The sequence below is a fragment of the Dendrobates tinctorius genome, unplaced genomic scaffold, assembly GCF_039654945.1.
Source record: "Dendrobates tinctorius isolate UK_male_01 unplaced genomic scaffold, ASM3965494v1 ptg000048l, whole genome shotgun sequence".
NCBI classification, from domain to species: domain Eukaryota; kingdom Metazoa; phylum Chordata; class Amphibia; order Anura; family Dendrobatidae; genus Dendrobates; species Dendrobates tinctorius.
In genome coordinates this window covers 8,306,571-8,327,916 of record NW_027361716.1, presented here as the reverse complement: position 1 = coordinate 8,327,916, position 21,346 = coordinate 8,306,571, and positions in this window count along the sequence as shown.

The following is a 21,346-nucleotide window of genomic DNA, read 5'->3' as shown; positions in this document are numbered from 1 at the left end:
ATTTTTTGTTTCAAAAATTTTGTATTGTCACAGTTTAACGTGCTTTGTGTAAAATTACGGTAAAATTACGGTGATTTGAAATAGTTAAAAACTGCTTGGCCTGCTACAGTTGACCAAATTTTTTTTTTTTTTACCAAAAATTAACTAATGTTAGCCATACAGTCAAACCTGCTTTGTTTAAAATTATGGTGGTTTGACATTTTTAAAAGCCACTAGGTTTTCTACAGGTGGGAACATTTTTCTGTTCCAAAAACTGACTTTTGTCATCCATACAGTTTAATCTGCTTTGTGTAAAACTGCAGTGGATTGAAATTTTTAAAAACCGCTTAGTTTAAAATAATCAAGGAAACTTGGTTTCCTGTGACCTAGCAATGAGAAAAGAAGCAAGGTGGGTGGTAAGGGTTGGGGAAGTGGAAGTGCTGATGATAGAGCATGCAGACAACGAGCATGCAGGGAAGGTGCAATTGCACCTGTTGCTGAAGCACAAGCAACATGCCCTTCCACAACACAGAGCTTCCTGTCCCAGTTTGCAGGAAGAATCAGGACACCACTTATGAAGCCACACCAGTGCAAATAGGTGGTCGATTCTATAGCAGATAATGCTTCCAGCATGCTTGCCAGCACCACCCAGTCTTTCACATGATCAATTCTCACCACCCAAGAGTCTGAATCACTTAAGCATCACCCTGATCCTCCTTCCTCCCACCATGTAGAGTCCTAGAAGACTAGTGATCCCACACTAGGACATTGCAAGGAGCTCTTTACATCATCATTTTTTGATTATGGTCTCTCACCCTGCATGTTCCAAGAGGGACAGGAGGACATGCCGTTTAGTGATGCATAAAGCATAGAGCAGCTATGGTCACAAGAAAATGATAGTTTGGAATGCTAAATTTTGTCTAATGTGGTATATGATGATGAGACACAGTTGCCGATAGGTCAGGTTGTTGTTAAGTTACCAAGTCAGGAGGAACAGGGACTCCCACCCTGCACTTGTCCCTACACAATCTGAGGCACCATTATCAGGCACTTCCAAATTGCATGCCCCAGCATATCATTCAGCTGTCCCTACCCTTGGCCTTTGAAAGAAGAAGAAAGCTGCCCAACCACAAGTACAAACATTAAACTGGCACATTTCCAGGTTGCTTGCCATGGAAATATTTCCATTTAGGCCTGTAGACACAAAGAATTTCTGCCAACTCTTGGCGGCAGCCATCCTTCGGTACTCAGTCCCCAGCTGCCGCTAGTTCTCTTGGTGTGTCATCCCAACCTTGTAACAGCACATGTCTAGGAACATCCCCCTTGTACTTATCAACATACTTACTTGTTTTAAAAAATTAATGACCGACATGTGGACAAAGGCTTGTGGCCAGAGATTCTACATTTCACTGACAGCATACCACTGGGTTAATGGCACACTGGGTGTATATTGTAATGGCTGGGGCCGAGTCCCACCCTGGCATGGGACAAGTGCTACCAAAGCCGAGGATTGGTGGCTCTACTTCTGTCAGGGTTTTCTCCACCTCCTACACCATTTCCATTTCCTGCACCCCCTCCTGCTCCTCCTCATCCTCCATCTCCAGTGTGTTATCTCAGAGTACATCGTCCACAACAGATAGAAGTTTTTCAGCACTGCCTCAATGATGCATCAACAGGCTCTGCTGAAGCTAACTTGTCTAGGAGACAAACCACATAACATGGTGGAGTTATTGACAGGGATAACAGACCAGACAGATCCGTGGCTCTCGCCACTGAACCTACAACCAGGCATGGTTGTGTGTGATAATGGTCATAACATGGTGGTGGCTGTGAAGCTTGGCAAGCTCACACACGTACCATGCTTGACCCATGTGCTCAACTTGGTAGTTCAGCAGTTTCTTAAAACCTACCCATATTTTCCAAAGCTTCTGATAAAGGTACTGTAAACGGGTTAAGCAAAAATGTTCATTGTTGTATTTATTATACTTTGCTAACTGGTACTGCTACATGTTTACATGTATTACCGCACAACTTCTCCACCATTACAGAAGATCGACTCTCCACTCTACTCTCAAGATCATATCTCACTACCTGTGCACTTGACCCGATCCCATCCCACTTCATCCCAAACCTCACCACAGTCTTCATCCCAACCCTAACCCATCTCTTCAACCTATCACTAACAACTGGTGTTTTCTCCTCAAGCTTTAAACATGCCTCAATCACACCTATCCTCATAAAGCCCTCCCTTGACCCATCCTCTGTATCTAGCTATCGCCCTATATCACTTCTCCCCTATGCCTCAAAACTACTGGAACAACACGTCCATCTTGAGCTATCCTCCCACCTCTCTTCTTGCTCACTCCTTGACCACTTGCAATCCGGCTTCCGGCCCCACCACTCCACTGAAGCTGCCCTAACTAAGGTCACCAATGACCTACTAGCCGCAAAGGCCATGCGACATTACTCTGTCCTCCTCCTCCTGGACCTGTCCTCTGCCTTTGACACAGTGGACAATTCCCTATTACTACAGACCCTCTCATCTCTTGGTATCACAGACTTGGCCCTATCTTGGATTGCGTCATACCTAGCAGACCGGACATTCAGCGTCTCCCATTCGCACACCACCTCCTCACTGCGCCCCCTATCTGTCGGAGTCCCGCAAGGTTCAGTCCTAGGGCCCCTGCTCTTCTCTGTTTACACCTTCGGCCTCGGACAGTTCATAGAATCTCATGGCTTTCAGTATCATCTCTATGCTGCTGACACACAGATCTACATCTCTGGACCAGATATCACCTCCCTACTAAACAGAATCCCTCAATGTCTGTCTGCTATTTCATCCTTCTTCTCTGCTAGATTTCTAAAACTTAATATGGACAAAACAGAATTAATCATCTTTCACCCATCTCATTTGACCCCCCCAACAGACCTATCCATTAAAGTAAATGGCTGCCCACTCTCTCTAGTCCCACAAGCTCGCTGCCTCGGGGATATCCTTGACACTAATCTCTTTTTCAAACCACATATCCAAGTCCTTTCCGCTTCCTGCCGACTTCAACTCAAAAATATTTCACGGATCCATACATTCCTCAACCAAGAATCTGCAAAAACCCTAGTCCATGCCCTCATCATCTCCCGCCTTGACTACTGCAACCTCCTGCTCTGTGGCCTCCCCTCTAACACTCTCGCACCCCTCCAATCTATTCTTAACTCTGCTGCCCGACTAATCCACCTGTCCCCCCGCTATTCCCCGGCCTCTCCCCTCTGTCAATCCCTGCACTGGCTCCCCATTACCAGACTCCAGTTCAAAACCCTAACCATGACATACAAAGCCATCCACAACCTGAGTCCTCCGTACATCTGTGACCTAGTCTCCCGGTACTACCTGCACGAAACCTCCGATCCTCACAAGATCTCCTTCTGTACTCCCCTCTTATCTCCTCTTCCCACAATCGCATACAAGATTTCTCCCGCGCATCCCCTCTACTCTGGAACTCTCTACCACAACATATCAGACTCTCGTCTACCATGGAAACCTTCAAAAAGAACTTGAAGACCTACCTCTTCCGACAAGCCTACAACTTGCAGTAACCACCGATCCACCAAACTGCTGCACGACCAGCTCTATCCTCACCTACTGTATCCTCACTCATCCCATTGTAGATTGTGAGCCCTCGCGGGCAGGGTCCTCTCTCATCCTGTACCAGTCGTGACTTGTATTAAGATTACTGTACTTGTATATATTATGTATACCCCTCCTCACATGTAAAGCGCCATGGAATAAATGGCGCTATAATAAATAATAATAATAATAATAATAATATGAAATGGTACTGCTATCCCTTCTGCGCATTACCATTGTTTTGTCTTTACGTTTTATTGTATTATTACTTTTATTTGCACATAGTTGTGATAATGTTTACTGCATTTCATAGTTTGTCATTTACAGTATAGGGAAAGCATAGTTAGTGCTCTTTCTTGGACACTAGAGGGGGGGACTCTAGTGTATAGAACTCATAGGAGGATAAGGTTAAGTGTAGGAGGGGCTGCTGGGAGTTAAGGTTAGAGTAGAAAGGAAGTTAGTTCAGACCTGGCCAGGGAGGACGAAGAGTCCACATGGGCTATAGGCCCAGGACAGCTTGACAGCCATGCAACGTTAAGCAACGACAACCCACATTATCCACAACTGCTGGACATCAATACATTGGGCCAGTATAGTAGAGAGAAGATGTGGCAACTCATAGCCTGGGCGGATGCCTTTAGGGCAGTAGTCGGTTGGAGTGAGGAACAGAAGGATGCTGAAGCTTCACAAGGAGCGGTACAGATGGGTCACATGCTTTTCCAGAGGCAGCCAAACCAGGTGATGGATGATTTCAAGTCTGGGGCAAAATAGGCAGAAGGAATTGTCATCATGGCGAGGTAAGGCCAGGAAGAAGCTGGGAAGCAGTCTAAGACGGTCTGTCAGCAAAGTAGGGAGAGCTGAGGAAGCAAGTAAAGATGAATGAGTAACCTATGGTGTGCCAACTGTGGATATATTGTGTGAAGTTATCAGTAAAGAAACCATTAAAGTTACTATGGACTGTGTCTCAATTACTGGGAGTCGCCTCGGAGAAGGGCCATCACCGCTTGGGAAGTGCCCAGGGGGACCTGAACCTGGAGACACAGGTACGCTGAACAGTGAAATGAAATTCTCTGTGAGGGAAGGCCAGGACACTGATGCTTTAGTGTCTCTAGCCACGACTATAGTCATGGCCTCCCCTTACAGTACTCTGCATCAGCACCCGTTTCCACAAGTCAGCTACAGTTGCTGCCACTCTAGCAGTGCATGCCATTACCAGCTTACCAACTGGTGTGCGACGTGACCACACTATGGAAATACACTCTGCACATGCTGGCAAGGCTTTGTAAACAGCAGAGGCCAGTTGTGGAACACGAGCTCCAACACACCCATAAATATTTTGGTTAGCCTCCGCACATAACAACTGAAGAGTGGGCATGGATGTCTGACATTTGTGTGGCTCTCCAAGACTTTGAGAATTCAACAAATTTGGCGAGCGATGATGATGCCATAATCAGTGCCAGAACACCGCTTCTGTGACTACTTAAACAGTCGATGCTGACAATTAAACATGAACCTTTGCATGCAGACCAGTTAGAAGAGTAAAACATGAGACAGGGAGATACTCCCCAGCCCAGCCTCATTTCATTTGGTCAGAGAGGATTTGGTAACAAAGAGGAGATGGAGGCTGAGGAGGAGGAGGACAAATAGGAGCTAGTTGCTATCAGATCAGAGGCTAGTACTCACATGAGCTTCAACCCATCTACCCTACATGGATGGGCTGAGGAGGGAAGTGAGGAGGAAGAGAGGGATGGAAAATCGTCATCATGGTGGAGACAGGGAAGTGTTGGCTGTAAGGAGCTTGGCACATATGTCCAACTTTATGTATCGCTGCCTTTCCCATGACTCTCACATTTGTTCATCATGGCCAAAAAAGAATACTGGTTGTTCATCCTGCTGGACCCATGCTGCAAGGAGAACCTTGCTCCTCTCCTTTCTGAGGCGGACAGGTCTACTAAAATGACCATTGTGGAAAATATGTTGAAAACATTCCCATCAGACAATGCTAGTGACAGAGGCAAGTTTCCTTGCCCAAACAAGGAAGTGAGGCAAGGGAGATACCAGATACAACAGAAGCAGTTGTACACTGTCAAAGGTCTGAGCCAATTTCATGACATCCTCCCAGGATCTAGGCCCTGATGACTGGATATTTTTGATAAGGAGGAAAAAAGTTTTTAAATATGATCAAGCATTATCTTGCTGACAAAACCAGACATCTCCCTAATTCCTCAGCGACCTTCCACTATTCCACTTTTGGGTATCAAAGCTGGACACCTGGAATGAGCTGTACTTTTATGCCTTGGAGGTGTTGTGCTGCACTTTCACTATTATCTTGTCTGAGCGGGTTTTTATTGCTGCCGGGTGAGTCATAACAGACAGGTGCTTTCATCAGTCAACAGAAAATACTGACAGTCTCATTCTGATAAAAATGAACAAAGCTTGTATTAGCCCCAACTTTTCCACACCACCAGATGACAGCAGCGCATAAAGTGTTTTTAATCTTCAATAATTGAATGACACCCTCAAGTTGAGGCCTTCAAGGGTGTATGGATGACCCTTTTTTAATTTTTATTTTCTGGCTTTGCACTGTGTGCAGAGACTTTATGAGTGTAAAAGTACCACAACTACACTTTCTTATTTTTTTAAGAGGCACTCCAGTTTATCCATGTATGCATGACCCTCCTTAGATTTTTTTCTTGCTTTTCACTGTGTGCAGAGCCTTTACGAGTGTAGAAGTACCACAACTACACTTTCTTAATTTTTTTATGAGGCACTCCAGTTGGTTCCCTCAAGGGTCTATGGATGACCCTCCTTAAAATTTTTTCTGACTTTGCACTGTGTGCAGAGCTTTTATGAGTGTAGAAGTACAGCACGTACACTTTCTTAATATTTTATTGAGGCCTTCCACTTGTTGTCCTGGATGACCATCCTTATATTTTTTTCTGGCTTTACACTGTATGCAGAGCCTTCATGAGTGTGGAAGTACCAAAATTACATTTTCTTAATATTTGAATGAGGCACTCCACTTGGTGCCTCCAAGAGGGAATGAATGATCCTTCTTGTAATTTTGGCAGGCTTTGCACTCTGTAGAGAGCTTTTATGAGTGTAGGAGTAGGACTAAATTTGTTTACAATATTTGAAAGAGGCACTAGAGTTGGTTCCTTCAAGGGTGTATTCATGACCCTGCTTCAAATTTTTGGCAGACTTAGAGCATAGCCTTTATGAGTCTAAGAGTACCACTACATGACAATTTGAACAGGATGGTGTGTATGAGGCCCTCCTTCATGTCTGATACAGGATGTATTTGAGTTCCTCTTCCATCAAATGTTTGGCATTTCTTGCTTCCTTCCCAAATTACATGGAAATTTCCAATTTTTTAATATAAATTTCAATTTTCATTTACTTAAATTATTATTATTATTTTAATCCTTTTTAAACTTTGCCTCATATACAAGTCAACATACAGGGAATAAAGTTTCTTAACATTTTTTTCTTTTAAACTACAATTTCTCTTCAATGTTTAATTTTTATTGTCAGTCCTTAAAGTAATGTAAAATTGTGACACCATTGTTCTCAGCAGCGATCTGGGAGTCAGAGATGCTTCTAGGGGTCTTCCCCATTCTGTGCTTGTTCCATTTAGCACTTTTTTCATCCATTTCTTTTTTTTCACTGCCCACCAGACCACCTTATAGGGTCTGCTGGAAAAATACCCTGATTTCCTTTTGATTCCCACTATACTCGTTACTCGAGATGAGCATCCGAGCATTAGGAATTGCTTGGTTCAAGTAAAAAACATCCAAACATATCAGTGCTCACTCATCCCTAATACTAATATATGTATATACTAGCTGGGCATAGTAGCCAACTGTGGTTAGTTATAACAAATTATAATGATTATATTGCACATAAAAACATTTCACATCATATATTCAAAACTATACATTTGCAACACAAATTAACTAAACGATTACCCAAGTATTGATAGTATTTTATTTTCAACTCATTCAAGATTTTTGGTTTTTCCTTTCGGTGCAAAGATGAACAGATTTTTGGCAGTTCCAACTCTTGAACAGACCATGTAAAGTTGACCATGAGAAAAGCATGGAGATTGCAAATCGATCCCTACCACTTTCAAGGACTGTCCCTGAGCATTGTTAATGGACATTACAAATAGCAGTTGAACTGGAAACTGGAGGCGTTTAAAATCAAAAAACAAATCAGATGGAATGAGTGGAATTCTTGGAATGAAAATGTCCTCTCCTTTGGCACATCCTGTTTCTGAGCTGTGTACCTAATCCTCTCCTGTGTGACAATGTCTGCTGAGCTGTGTACCTAATCCTCTCCTGTGTGATACTTTCTGTTGAGCTGTATATCTAATCCTATCGTGTGTTACTGACTGCTCAGCCATGTATCTAATCCTATCCTGTGTGATACTAACTGCTCAGCAGGGTATCTAATCCTATCCTGTGTGATACTGTCTGCTGAGCCGTGTATCTAACCCTATCCTGTGTGATACTGACTGCTGAGATGTGTACCTAATCCTATCATGTGTGATACTGACTGCTCAGCCGTGTATCTAATCCTATCCTGTGTGATACTGACTGCTGAGCCGTGTATCTAATCCTATCCTGTGTGATACTGACTGCTGAGCCGTGTATCTAATCCTATTCTGTGTGATACTGTCTGCTGAGCCGTGTATCTATTCCTATCCTGTGTGATACTGACTGCTGAGCCGTGTATCTAATCCTATCCTGTGTGATACTGACTGCTGAGCCGTGTATCTAATCCTATCCTGTGTGATACTGTGTGCTGAGCTGTGTATCTAATACTATCCTGTGTGATACTGTCTGCTGAGCCGTGTATGTATTCCTATCCTGTGTGATACTGACTGCTGAACTGTGTATATAATCCTATCCTGTGTGATACTGACTGCTGAGCCATGTGTCTAATCCTCTCCTGTGTGATACTGACTGCTGAGCTGTGTATCTAATCCTATCCTGTGTGATACTGACTGCTGAGCCGTGTATCTAATCCTATCCTGTGTGATACTGGGTTCCCCCTGCAGTCTGTGTCAGAGGGTGGTCTGTGTTGGCACGGTAATAAATTGTGTTATTTCCAGCTTTACAAAAGGACAATAACACTATAGAAATGATAAGAATAATAGGCCAAATTGTTTGGTGAATTGGAATGCGTGGGGTTAAAATTTCACCTCACAACATAGCCTATGATGCTCTCGGGGTCCAGACGTGTGGCTGTAGCTGCGATGGTGCAGATGCCAATCCCGGACATACACACATGCAGGAGCAGGGTGCTAAAGGATCATTATGTATCTCAAGGTGGGTGGCCTTGGGATGGAGGCTTGCTTATGTGCTGATCAGCAGAGCTGATCTTTTGTTCCAATGTGTCAGGGAGAAGTCTCCAGGTAGCTGGTAAGATGTGCGGGACCAGTTAGCTACAAACCCACCCAGGGGGTGTGTTTTAAGAACGCTATTGTAAAGTGTGTATGAGTGGTTGAAGGACCTGTGATGAGGTCATAGCCATGTGACCCGGTGGGCGTGGCTACGAACCATATAAGGTGGCCAGGGTAGGTCACATGGAGTGAATGCTGGGACCTGGTTGGTCAGTTTTGGAAGGTCCCATCTGAGAGAGATGGGGCTGTCTTCTTGACAGCAAGTGAACGCTGTGTTTAATGGCTGCACATGCCTGATAGTTCCCTGGAGGGAATGGACGTCTGCAGCGTGGTGAAGCAGCCATGAGAGGTAAGCCCAGAGAGGGGATATAACTGTGAGGCTAAGAGAGCCTGTGTGCTGGACATTGCACAACCTGTGTGACCACAGGGATAGCAGAGGGAAGCTCTGTCCTGGACGCTATGCTGTTTATATGAACTTTATGTTGCTGGTCAAGGTTTATGATGCCTGAATAAACCGCATGGACTGTTATTGTTTTATGGAAAACCCGTGCCGGACGTGATTATTTGGCTGCCAAGTGAGTATCCCCTACCCGAATGACAGCGCTACCTTACAATATATATATATATATATATATATATATATATCTGGCAAATATTAAGAGACCACTGCACAGTTTTATAAAAATCAGCTTCTCTACATGTCTGACAGCCATTCCATTTCCAGTGTCAGTTGAATTCCAACCAGAGTACACCTCATTCTACTTAATGTGCTACTGATTAGGTAATCATTTGAACCAAATCTTATTTAATGAAGGTAAGTATAAAAACCCTGCTGTGGTGTTCACAATCCTCTTGCAATAGGACAAGCTGGATGACAAAGCAAGTGCTAGTAATATCCCAAAAGTAATAGGAATGAAAAAATTACTTTTAACCATGTCAAAGGAGTTGAATAGAAAAGTCTTGAGTGAGGAAAAGAAGGGCTCAATTCTGGCTTTATTAGCAGAGGGATACAGTGAGCATCATGTTGCCTCCATCCTTAAAATTTCTAAATCGGCAGTCCATTACAACAGTGTCAAGCAGCAGACATTGGGGACAACAAAGCTACAGACCGGCAGAAGGCAAAAACGACTCTCCACTGACCGGTATTACCGTCATCTTATTCGAATGTCACCCAGCAACCACAGGATGACATCAAGTGACCTACAAAAGAAATGGCAAATGGCAGCTGGGGTGAAGGGCATGGCAGGAACAGTTTGTAACAGGCTTCTAGAGGCAGGGCTCAAGTCATGTAAAGCTAGAAAAAAGCCCTTCATCAATGAGAAGCAAAGGAGAACCAGGCTGAAGTTTGCCAAAGACCATATGGATTGGACCATAGAGGCCTGGAGTAAGGTAATCTTCTCTGATGAGTCTAGTGTTCAGCTTTTCCCAACACCTGTTCATCTAATGGTTAGATGGAGACCTGGAGAGGTGTACAAGCTACAGTGTCTTGCACCCACTTTGAAATTTGGTTGAGGATCGACGATGATCTGGACACTAGGACTACTGGACTCGTGACCCCGCCTAGAACTACTGAAAGGAGTCATTTTGACTCCTTCCTTGTTTTCATTTATTTTTAGAGTTTCATTTGTGGTTATTTATTAATAATTATATTTTTTGTAATGTATTATTATTGTGAGATCCAACAGTAATGCTTTTGATTGTTTTTTTTCTGCTTTTCTTATTTTTCTACAGAAAATAACAATAATTATAATAGACGTTTTTCAAACATTTTTTTTATTCAAGTGCACACATATAAACAACAACTGAAGAACAAAAAGCAGAGAAAATGTAGGTGGAGGAGCATAAAAATGAAAATATGGCACAGAATTCACCTTCTAAACATTTGGTGTTTCGCATTTTAGGCATTGCCTTTGATTTATGGCAGTACATTGCCCACACAAAGACTTACCACAAGTCTTACAATTGCCGACAGATCTATTTTTCTTGCACTTTTCTTTGATCTGGCAAAATTTTGTTTGAACCATCACTTCTGAGCATGTAGAAACTTGGGACGTGGAACCCTTTTCCCTATCTGTGACATAAGGACCACTCAACTCTCTCACAAGCGTTTGCAAAAATGCCTTGCGTGACATTTTTTGGTGGGTAATCTCCTTGAATATTATCCATGCATTTATACCCGCAAAGTCTAAGGCATTTTCAAATGCATGAACAGGCCATCTCCTTGTGCATGTTCGTGTGGTATATTTTCGTGCCATCTGATCCACTACATCTACTCCATATTTTGTTTCATTGTAAAACTTTACCATTTCTGGAGTTTTTTTAGCGGAATCAGACTCAACAACAACATCTGGATGGACGGAACTCAAAATGACAACATTTTTGTTGGGCTTTCCTTGATATACTGTAAGTGTAAAATTGTCTTCATTTCTAAACACTTTAGTGTTGTACAATTCCTCTTTCATGGATTTTATTTCTTTTATTTCTTGTTCAGTGTTCCCACGATGGTTGTTCCTTTGCTTTTTAGCTGTTTAGCTAATTTTACTGAAGTAAAATAATTATCGGTTGTAACATTGCGACCTTTTTTCAAAAACGGGTCCAATAACTTCATTACCACATGGTCAGCTAAACGGTCCTCAGCACGGCGTGTGTCATCTTTTGCCTATATAAGGGAAGCCATTTGCCAGATATTTGCTCTCCTTATCAACAGCTAGCCAATATTTGTGGCCATATTTATCTGGTTTAGAAGGCATGAACTGCGTGAATGGACACCTAGTTTTGCTTGGGAAAAGTTGCTCATCCACCGTGATGTATGGGCCAGGTTTGTAACACGCAATACAATTTTCAATAAACCTGTCCCACACAGTAGAAAATAGAGCAAACTTGTCCGTTTGCAGTCTCTCCGATCGAGTAGATTTCTCATCAAATCTGATAAGATAAGAGCCTAGAGTAAACAAGCTATTTTGTTCAGTATTACACAGTATTACAAGCAGGTAAAACACAAGGAAAATGTGAAAAGTTGACATGTAAATTGAACTACATCTATATGAACATCAGGGTAAATAAGACAGAGTGAAAAAATTATGCACAAAACTTTATAGCAACATTTAGTGACAAAAGGACCTCAAAATATAGTAGGGAGTCAAAATGACTCCCTTCAGTAGTTCTTGGTAAATTTTGAAAAAAACGCGCAAATTTTTCACCAAAATTATTTATTCTCACAAAATCTTTTTTCACATCATATTTGAGGAAAAGTCACCGAGTTTCAAGCCGGAATTCTGAAAAATGTAGTCACAGAAGAGAAATAAAAAACGAAAGGAGTCAAAATGACTCCATCAATAGTTCTAGTGTTAATCTTTGCGAAGGACGTATGAATCAAGCCGCATACAAGGTTATCCTGGAAAAACAGTTGATTCCTTATGCTCAGGCAATGTTTCTCAACTCTGAGGACTGTTTTTTTAAAGCAGGACAATGCGCCATGCCACATAGCTAGGTCAATCAATGTGTGGATGAAGGACTACCACATCAAATCCCTGTCATGGCCAGTCCAATCTCCAGACCTGAATCTCATTGAAAACCTCAGGAATGTAATGAAGAGGAAGATGGATAGTCACAAGCGATCAAACAAAGAAGAACTGCTTAATTTTTTGTACCAAGAGTGGCATAAAGTCACCCAAAAGCAGTGTGAAAGACTGGTGGAAAGCATGACAAGACGCATGAAAGCTGTGATTAAAAATCATTGTTATTCCACAAAATAATGCTTTCTGAACTGCTCCTGTTTTAAAACATTAGTATTGTTGTTTCTAAATGATTATGAACTTGCTTTCTTACTGTGACGCTAGTCACTTCTCACAGCCAAGCCATGAGTCGGAGTGGTCAAGGAGTCCAAAGTCAGAAGCCAGGAGGGTATGTCATAAACAAAATGAAGAGACAAAAGCGAAGTCAGGTAATGTTCTGAAGTCAGAGTACCGAGAGGTTAACGGATCAGAACTGAAAGGGTTAAACAAAGTCCAAATTCAAGCAACAGATCAAGCAAACAGAACACAAAGCATAGGAGAGAATAGAGCACAGACCTCACAAGATAAATGTACGCCTGGCAGTGGTCTGGGAGAAGCTGCTCAGTTAAGTAGGCATTGCAATTACTCGGGATAGTGAAAACCTGAGAAAGCTGACACCTCCCAGTCACAGATTGGCTGATTGAGCTGTCAATCAACACACTGACAGCTCAGCATGTCCCTGTACCAGATTGGATGGCCATGCTGTCCATCAAAGTACTGACACCTTCAACACGCCCCTGTACCGGATTGGCACTGGCATAGTGCCCCTCATAGTACGGCGGTGTGTCTGACGGCGGGTGGGCGTCCCCAGGAGTACGGTCGCCACAGTGGCATTACCTTCCTCCTAGGGAGTGTGATGTCATGCTTGGGAGCAATCAAGGATCTCTCTAGCAGTTAAACCAACACAGTTCCCACTCCAGGCCAGCAGGAAGACCTCAGAACCTGACTGCTGAGGAGCTGCTCTCTGTGGTCGGGAGGAGGTAAGTTAGAGCAGTCTGTGAAGGGAAGTGGAAGTTTGTGGACGTGAGAAGGGGAGCTGGAGGATGAGCAGAGTTAAGACTCACTCCTAGTTGGAGTGCATGGTCGGGATTCAGGTCCCCGAGTTTGTAGGGACACTGACGGTCCAGCAGCAGAAACCGGAGGAAGTAGCAGCTGTAAATGCTCTGTTCCCAACTAAGGCTCGGCGGCCCCAGCAGCAACATGTGTGAGCCAGAAGGAAAAGGCTATGGCTGCCTGCCATACGAGAATGTTCCAAAAGAGAGTCAACAGGGGAAACTTCAGTGAACTCAGTACTGCGAGTACCTCAGATAAGCGCTAGAACGGAGGCCACACTGCCTAACTGCAGAGAGAGAATTCCAAATTTGCTTCCAGGCTGACCAACTTCTTCTCCATCTGTACTCTGGGTCCTGGACGGCACTTACCAAGTACAGGTAAAGGAACTGCACGACTGTGTCTGTAATCTTTCTCCTGCACCTGGCGCATGGCTCTGCTACATCCTGCACTGCACACCATCTACCATCTCTTTCATCTGCCCTGCGACTACGGCCCCACCTGTGCAGGGCTACTACATCTTAGCTGCACCACAACATCTGTCCCAGAGAAGCGACACTGCAGCGCAGGTCAATCTGATCAGAAATCACAGGTGGCATCACGTATCATTCACCTATAAACATTATTCACCCCTTTGCATGGACGCCCAGGGCCACAGAACGGGTCATCACCACCAACGTGACACATCCCTCTGAGACACTGGCCCGGTACCGATTAACCCCACTGCCCTGGCTGGCCACCCACACTCCATGTCAGATTCATTTTGGACTGGGGAATTCACGATTTGACTTGATAACCCAGGCATGGTATGATAGAAAGAGCTACATGGACTAATGTGAATTGTGACCCGCTGCATCATTCACTTATCGTGGGGGTGAAGGACACAAGGAATGGGGTTCTTCCTGACCAGGAGTCAGCACTTGATGACTCAGTGCTTGTATTTTTAGAAACTTCAGAAGAGGAGGACATATTTGCTGGAGTCTGTTTTGGCAATGCAAGCCAAAGCCAGTTCCTGATGCTCCAGTTTTAAAAGCTGTTAAACTACTCCCAGAAAAGGTAGCCTTTCAGGCGTTCCAGAGCCAGACCATGACGCAGGCTCAACACCTCCTGCCTTAGCTGCTATTGTGCATTTGCCACTACCAGCAGATGCACCACCACCATCAGCACCAGCTGGCCCCCCATGCCCACATCCGCGGCCTCTTCCACCAAACTTCAAAATGTTGCAGAAAATGAACCCAAAATAACATCAGATATATGGTACTGTATCAGAAGCGTACAGCGCTATACAGTCAAAGGATGATTGTCAATCTCCCTATATATACCATCAGTCACACAGATGCTCACAGGCTCAGTATGGATTAGACAAGAATATAAAAAGTTGGAAAAGTATACAGTATCATCAGATGGCAGGTATATATAGTATAGTTTAAACATTCTAAATCTCCGTAGATATTTCAGGAGGCACACACAGACGCTCTCAGGCTCAGTATGGATTACAACACAATATAAAAAGCCGTAAAATGGTAATGGATCTGAAGAGTACAGCTGTACACAGTGTAGGGGTCATTGTTGTCAATCTCAGTATTTATTTCCACAGTCAGAAAATAACTCTCACTTGGTCAGTTTGGATTAGACCAGAATATAAAAAGCAGTAAATGGGTAATGTATCACAAGCGTAGAGCTGTATACACTAGTATTGGGGTAATTTTTAAATGAACATCTAAATTACAGGAGTAACCCATAGACACTCACATGCTCAGGATGCATCACACCACAATATAACAAGAAGATACGCAAGAAATAATCACACATGTTGGACAATGTTCCAGGTGTCAATGATACACTTAGAGTGGTGGGTGGAGGAGGACTTCCTGGCAGAAAGGGGACTGTATCACCAGATACCAGGTATATATAGCATAGTTTTAACATTAAAAATGTACGTCTATATATTCAGTAGTAGTGCTGAGCCACCCCGCTAGTGTTCCAGTTCGTTTTGGTTCGTTGAACACGAGGCAAGTTCGTCGAATGTTTGTCGAACGTTCGACGAACAACGTCGAACACCATTGAAAACAATGGCAGGCAAACACAAACACATACAAACACATAGAAAACAATTACAAAACACCTTAAAAGGTGTCCGAAAGCAGACAAAATGCTCAGAATACAAAAATAACATATGGAAAACGGCAACTACATATAGAAAAGAGGTGGAGGAGTAAAAGGAGGAGGAGGAGACACAGATATAGGCATGTCATGCCCTTATGAAGTCAAGAAAGGCTGGAATAAAAGTGTAAAATACCAAAAAATAGTTAAAAATCTAAAATCGAAGACGATCATATACCGTCGGACTTCCCACCATAAATTAGGCCAACTGCCTATCGGGCGGCGTTTTTCCCACGAACCTCCGAACAGCGTCCATTAAGGCAAAGTGTTTGATTTCCGGGGGCAGTATGGTTTCAAAGCTGAACCTTAAAGGCATGTCCAGAAGGGCACCACCAGGAGTGGAGCCTGCAGCTTAATTCGACTCCACCCGGAAAACCTCAGCCATGCCAGCTACAGAAAAGTTTGACAGATTGCAAGCTTTGTTGATTCTGTGGGTGGTGGTGGATGTCCGATTTTAGCTGTGCTAGCGATTTGTCAGCTTAATTCCGTTAACGAACGATACTCCGGCATGCCACCGCGGTATGCGTCAAGCTTACTAGAGGGACACGCGAGGCTCTGGCACGCGAGATCGAGCAATAACACGTCTGTAATGCCCTTACATGTCCGGGGCTGCATGCGCACTACACTGAAAGTTCCAGCGTGTTTCGCTTACAGGTGCAGATAACCCGCTAAATCCTGTTAGTGATGGGGATCTGGGATTACAATTCTTCCCTGCGAACTAGCTGCAATAGTAAGCATTTTTTACTATGAGATAGGTTTATTAGTTGTGGGCCTAGTGCTCATGGCTCTACTACGAGATAAGTTTGCACATATAAGAGACGCTATCCAGTCTCTCCGCTAGGGTTTTTTTTTCGGGTATTTATGTGTGTTTGTGTGTTTTTTCTGTGTATCCTCATCGTGGACTAGGGTTTTGTAGGGTGTTATAGGGTCACCGACATTGAGCGGGGGCGCCACATCGTCAACAACTAGGGTGCCAACCTCCGAGGCCAGGAAGGGACTTGATAGGGCCCATTAGGACGAGTGCAGTTGCCCTGAGTATTTTTAAAAAATTTCTGCCTGGTGACCTTTTGGCTATTGATTGCTCTGTACCCTTTGAGATGGGATTGTCCAAGATTTTAACTATTTAATTAAAAGATAATTTTTAAGGGGTAATTTTTGCTGCTATCTTGGTCTTTTAGGGGTGAAGGACACAAGGAAAGGTGTTGTTCCTAACCAGGAGCCTCCACTGACAACTCAGCGTTCATTTTTTAAAACTTCAGAAGAGGAGGCGAGTTAGCTGGAGGCTGTGTCAGCAATGTAAACCAAAACTTTTTCCTGAAGCTCCGGCTTTAAAAGTGGTTTACCTACTCCCAGAAAAGAGAGCCTTCGAGGCCTTGTGGAGCCAAACGATGACACAGGCTCAACACCTCCTGCCTTATGTGCTATTGTGCTTTTGCCACTACAAACAGATGCAACACCACCACCACCATCGGGACCAGCTGGCAACCTCCACCCACTTCCAAGGCGTCTTCCACCATACTTCCTCATTTTTGTGAAAATGTTCCCAAAATACCACCAGCTATATGGTACTGTAAAACAAGGTAGAAGGTGTATATAGTATTGGTGAGAATTTGAATCTCACTGTAGATTTGAGGATGCTGAACTATTGACTCAGGCCCAGTAGAGATTACACCTCAATGTAACAGGCTGAAATTGGATGGTGTATGACAAGGTGGAGGGTGTATATAGTAATTGTGAGAATTTGAATCTCACTACAGCTTTGAGGTTGCTGAACTATTGTCTCAGGCCCAGTAGAGATTACACCTCAATGTAACAGGCTGAAATTGGATGGTGTATGACAAGGTGGAAGGTGTCTATAGGATTGGTGAGAATTTGAATCTCACTATAGATTTGAGGACTCTGAACTACTGTCTCAGGCCCAGTAGTGATTACACCTCAATGTAACAGGCTGAAATTGGATGATGTATGGCAAGGTGGAGGGTGTATATAGTATTGGTGAGAATTTGAATCTCACTAGAGATTTGAGGACGCAGAACTATTGTCTCAGGCCCAGGAGAGATTACACCTCAATGTAACAGGCTGAAATTGGATGGTGTATGACAAGGTGGAGTGTTATGATGAGTCACCGAAGGAGGAAAAAACAAAATACCAGCTAAGTCCAGAAAAACCAGAGAGGTTGGCAGCTATCGGATTGCAGACCCCTGAACCTATCCACAACAACTAGCAGTAACCGTGGGGGGTTCCTACGGTGCCCTAGACCCTTCGATCACAGCCGGAGAGCTACATAGCCTAAAGACAGAAAGGGGAAAAACTAAACTGCCCCAGAGCAGACCCCAAAGCAATAGGCAGCCCCCAACATATAATGACGGTGAAGCAAGATGAAAACACTAACACAGATAGAAAGATAGGTTGAGCAAATGATGGGGCCCAAGCTAACTACATAGGACAGGATAGGAAAGCTGCTGTCTGCCATCCGCAAAAACCCTATCAAAATGAGCCAACCGACTAATAGGAAAAACAGGCCCTGAAGTCGCTAGGCTTCAAATGACTATATCAGCACTCAGATATATTCTGAAGACAGAGCAAAAGATCAACAGATCAGAGACAAAAATGGAATTCAGCTCACCCCCGGCCGGGGATGGCAGAACTCCCAAAAAACAAGGCAAAACAAAAACAAAACTGAAGAGTACAAAGCAGAGCAGAAAAACTTAGCTTTGAGAAGCAGGAATCAGACTGGTCTCCAAGAATCCAGCAGGAAATCACCAGCCAGGAAGAAGGGCGTCGGCAGCCTTATATCGAGTCCTCAATTCCAGCCACCCAGTTATCATCTAGCTGCCCAGATGTTTGGTAATCAGTCTCACTACCTTCCTTCACCAGAGGAGGGAGTTCATCAGACCTCAATGGTGAAGGGAAAAATGAACTCAAAACAGTGGAGGTTGTCTATAGGATTGGTGAGATTTTGAATCTCACTATAGATTTGAGGACACAGAACTATTGTCTCAGGCCCAGGAGAGATTACACCTCAATGTAACAGGCTGAAATTGGATGGTGTATGACAAGGTGGAGGGTGTCAATAGGATTGGTGAGAATTTGGATCTCACTAGAGATTTGAGGACGCTGACAATGATGCTCTCAGTCCAAGTATGGACGCAGGCAGCCTAAAAAGCATGACTGCTGCACACACAAAAGGGTGGAAAAATGAACGCTTGGTAACTGTGCAGAAAAGAGGAAGAAAAGTATTTTTGCTTTTAAAAAAGCAGTTTGCATAGCAGTGTGCAAACAGCAATGCAGCTATCATGGAGCCTTATAAGGCAGCCTAATAACCAACAGAGCTGATGCACAAAAATAGAGCCTCCCCTGTCACTGCACACAAAATGTTGTGTTGTAAGTGGAAAACTCTAACAGCAGAAGTAGTTTTTGAGTTCTTTTTCCCTGCCTAATGCTCTCCGTTATTCTGAATCAGCAGCAGCAACCTCTCCCTAATGCTAAGATCGTCAGAAGTAAGATGGCGGTCGGTGTTCACGCCCTTTTATAGCTCCTGTGATGCCACACAAAGCCAGCCAATCACTTGCATGCCCTTCTCAAAGATGGTGGTGACCGATACCTATGTCATTGTGTTGCCCACAGTGTGCGTCCTCCATCATTGGCTGAAAAAGGGTGCTGGAAGCATCTTTTGAGTCGCGACTTTGGCGCTCTGGTCGCCGACCTCGTGGCCGACCTCACGCTATGGTCGGGTTTCGTTTCATGAAACCCGACTTCAGCGAAAGTCGCCGACTTTTGAATATGACCGACCCGTTTCGCTCAACTCTAGTTAGGGATGCAAAGGGATGGAGGAAGCTTTTATCTTAATGCAACATGATTGACCACCTCTAGAATCTCATATGGACCAATAAACTTTGGACCCAACTTCGCTGACGGCACTTTAAGTTTAATGTTCCTAGACGACAACCAAACCATATCCCCAATCTCAAAAACAGGACTCACAGAACGTTTTCTATCGCCCTTTTGTTTTTGGCAAATGTGAGCAGTCCCAATATTCTTCTGAACCTTCCTCCAGACATCCCCAAGTCATTGTAGGACGACATCCACCCCAGGGCATTCAGAACTGATCCTAGAAAATTCACTAAAATGAGGATGAAAACCAAAATTACAGAAGAAAATTGAGGTTCCGGTAGATTGGTTTACTCAACTGTTAAAAGCAAACTCAGCTAGAGGTAAAAAAACAAGACCAGTCCTCCTGTCACGCTTCCACAAAGCACCTTAAAATTTGTTCCAAAGATTGATTTGTCCTCTCAGTCTGACCATTGCTTTCAGGGTGATAAGCAGATGAAAATGACTAGTCAATCCCTAGTTTACTGCTAAAAAGCTCTCCAAAATTTAGAGACAAATTCTATTCCTCTATCAGACATAATGTTCAGAGGGATCCCATGTAGCCTTAGAATATGAGAAATAAACAACCTGGAGAGTGTCTCTCTATTAGGTAATCCTGACAAAGGAACAAAATGAGCTTGTTTGCGGAATCGATCAACAACCACTCAAATAGCAGTTTTCCCATGAGACAGAGGCAAATCAGTAATGAAATCCATGGACAAATGAGTCCATGGTCTTTCTGGAATAGGCAATGGAGCCAATTTCCCAGCCGGCCGACTATGACTGACTTTGGCGTGTGTGCAAACTTCACATGCAGATACAAAATCTTTTATATCATTATGCATGAACGGCCACCAAAAAAGCCTAGCAACAACTTTCCTTGAGGCAGTAACCTCAGGATGACCACTTAAAATGGAATCATGAAATTCCTGTAACACCCACAATCTTAGGTACACAGGCAAAAGTAATTTGGACTCCGGGAAAGTGGATGGAGCTAATGACTGGACTTTACGAATCTCCTCTTCCAATTCTGAGATTACTATGGGCACCACAATACCTTGAGGAATACGACTATACAGCTCCGGCAAAAATTAAGAGACCACTGCAAAAATTTAATTTTGTCTGATTTTTCCCTTTATAGGTATATTTTTGAGTAAAATGTAAATTGTTCTTTTATTCTATAAACTACTGACAAAATGTCTTCGAATTTCCAAGCACTAAATTTTGAATTTATTTTCAGAAAATGAGAAATGGTCAAAATAACAAAAAAATGTAGTGCTTGCAGTCCTCAAATAATGTTAAGTGTCACGGTTCCACGCCTCAGGATGTCTGGGATGCAGTTACTGACAGCTCGTCCATCCAAACTGGTACAGGGGCGTGCTGAAAATGGAGGTCTACCAACGTTCACCATCCAATGTAGTGCTCACTCTGTGTTGTGACCTCTTGGTATTTGACCCGGCTTGCCCCCTGATCTGTTTTATTGTCTTCCGTTTCTGGCTTTCCTGCTCCCGACTGGCTCTGACTTCTTAGGCTTGTTTCTGACCATGTATATTGCTATGACCTCTGGTACTTCGTTCCCTCTCTGTTGCTGACCCACCTTTTCTGACAACTCTTCCCCCACCTAATGGCTCCTGCCTGCTGCTCTGTGGTTTCTCTTTGAGTGTACCTATCTTCCATAACCCACACCCCCTGGTGGAGGTT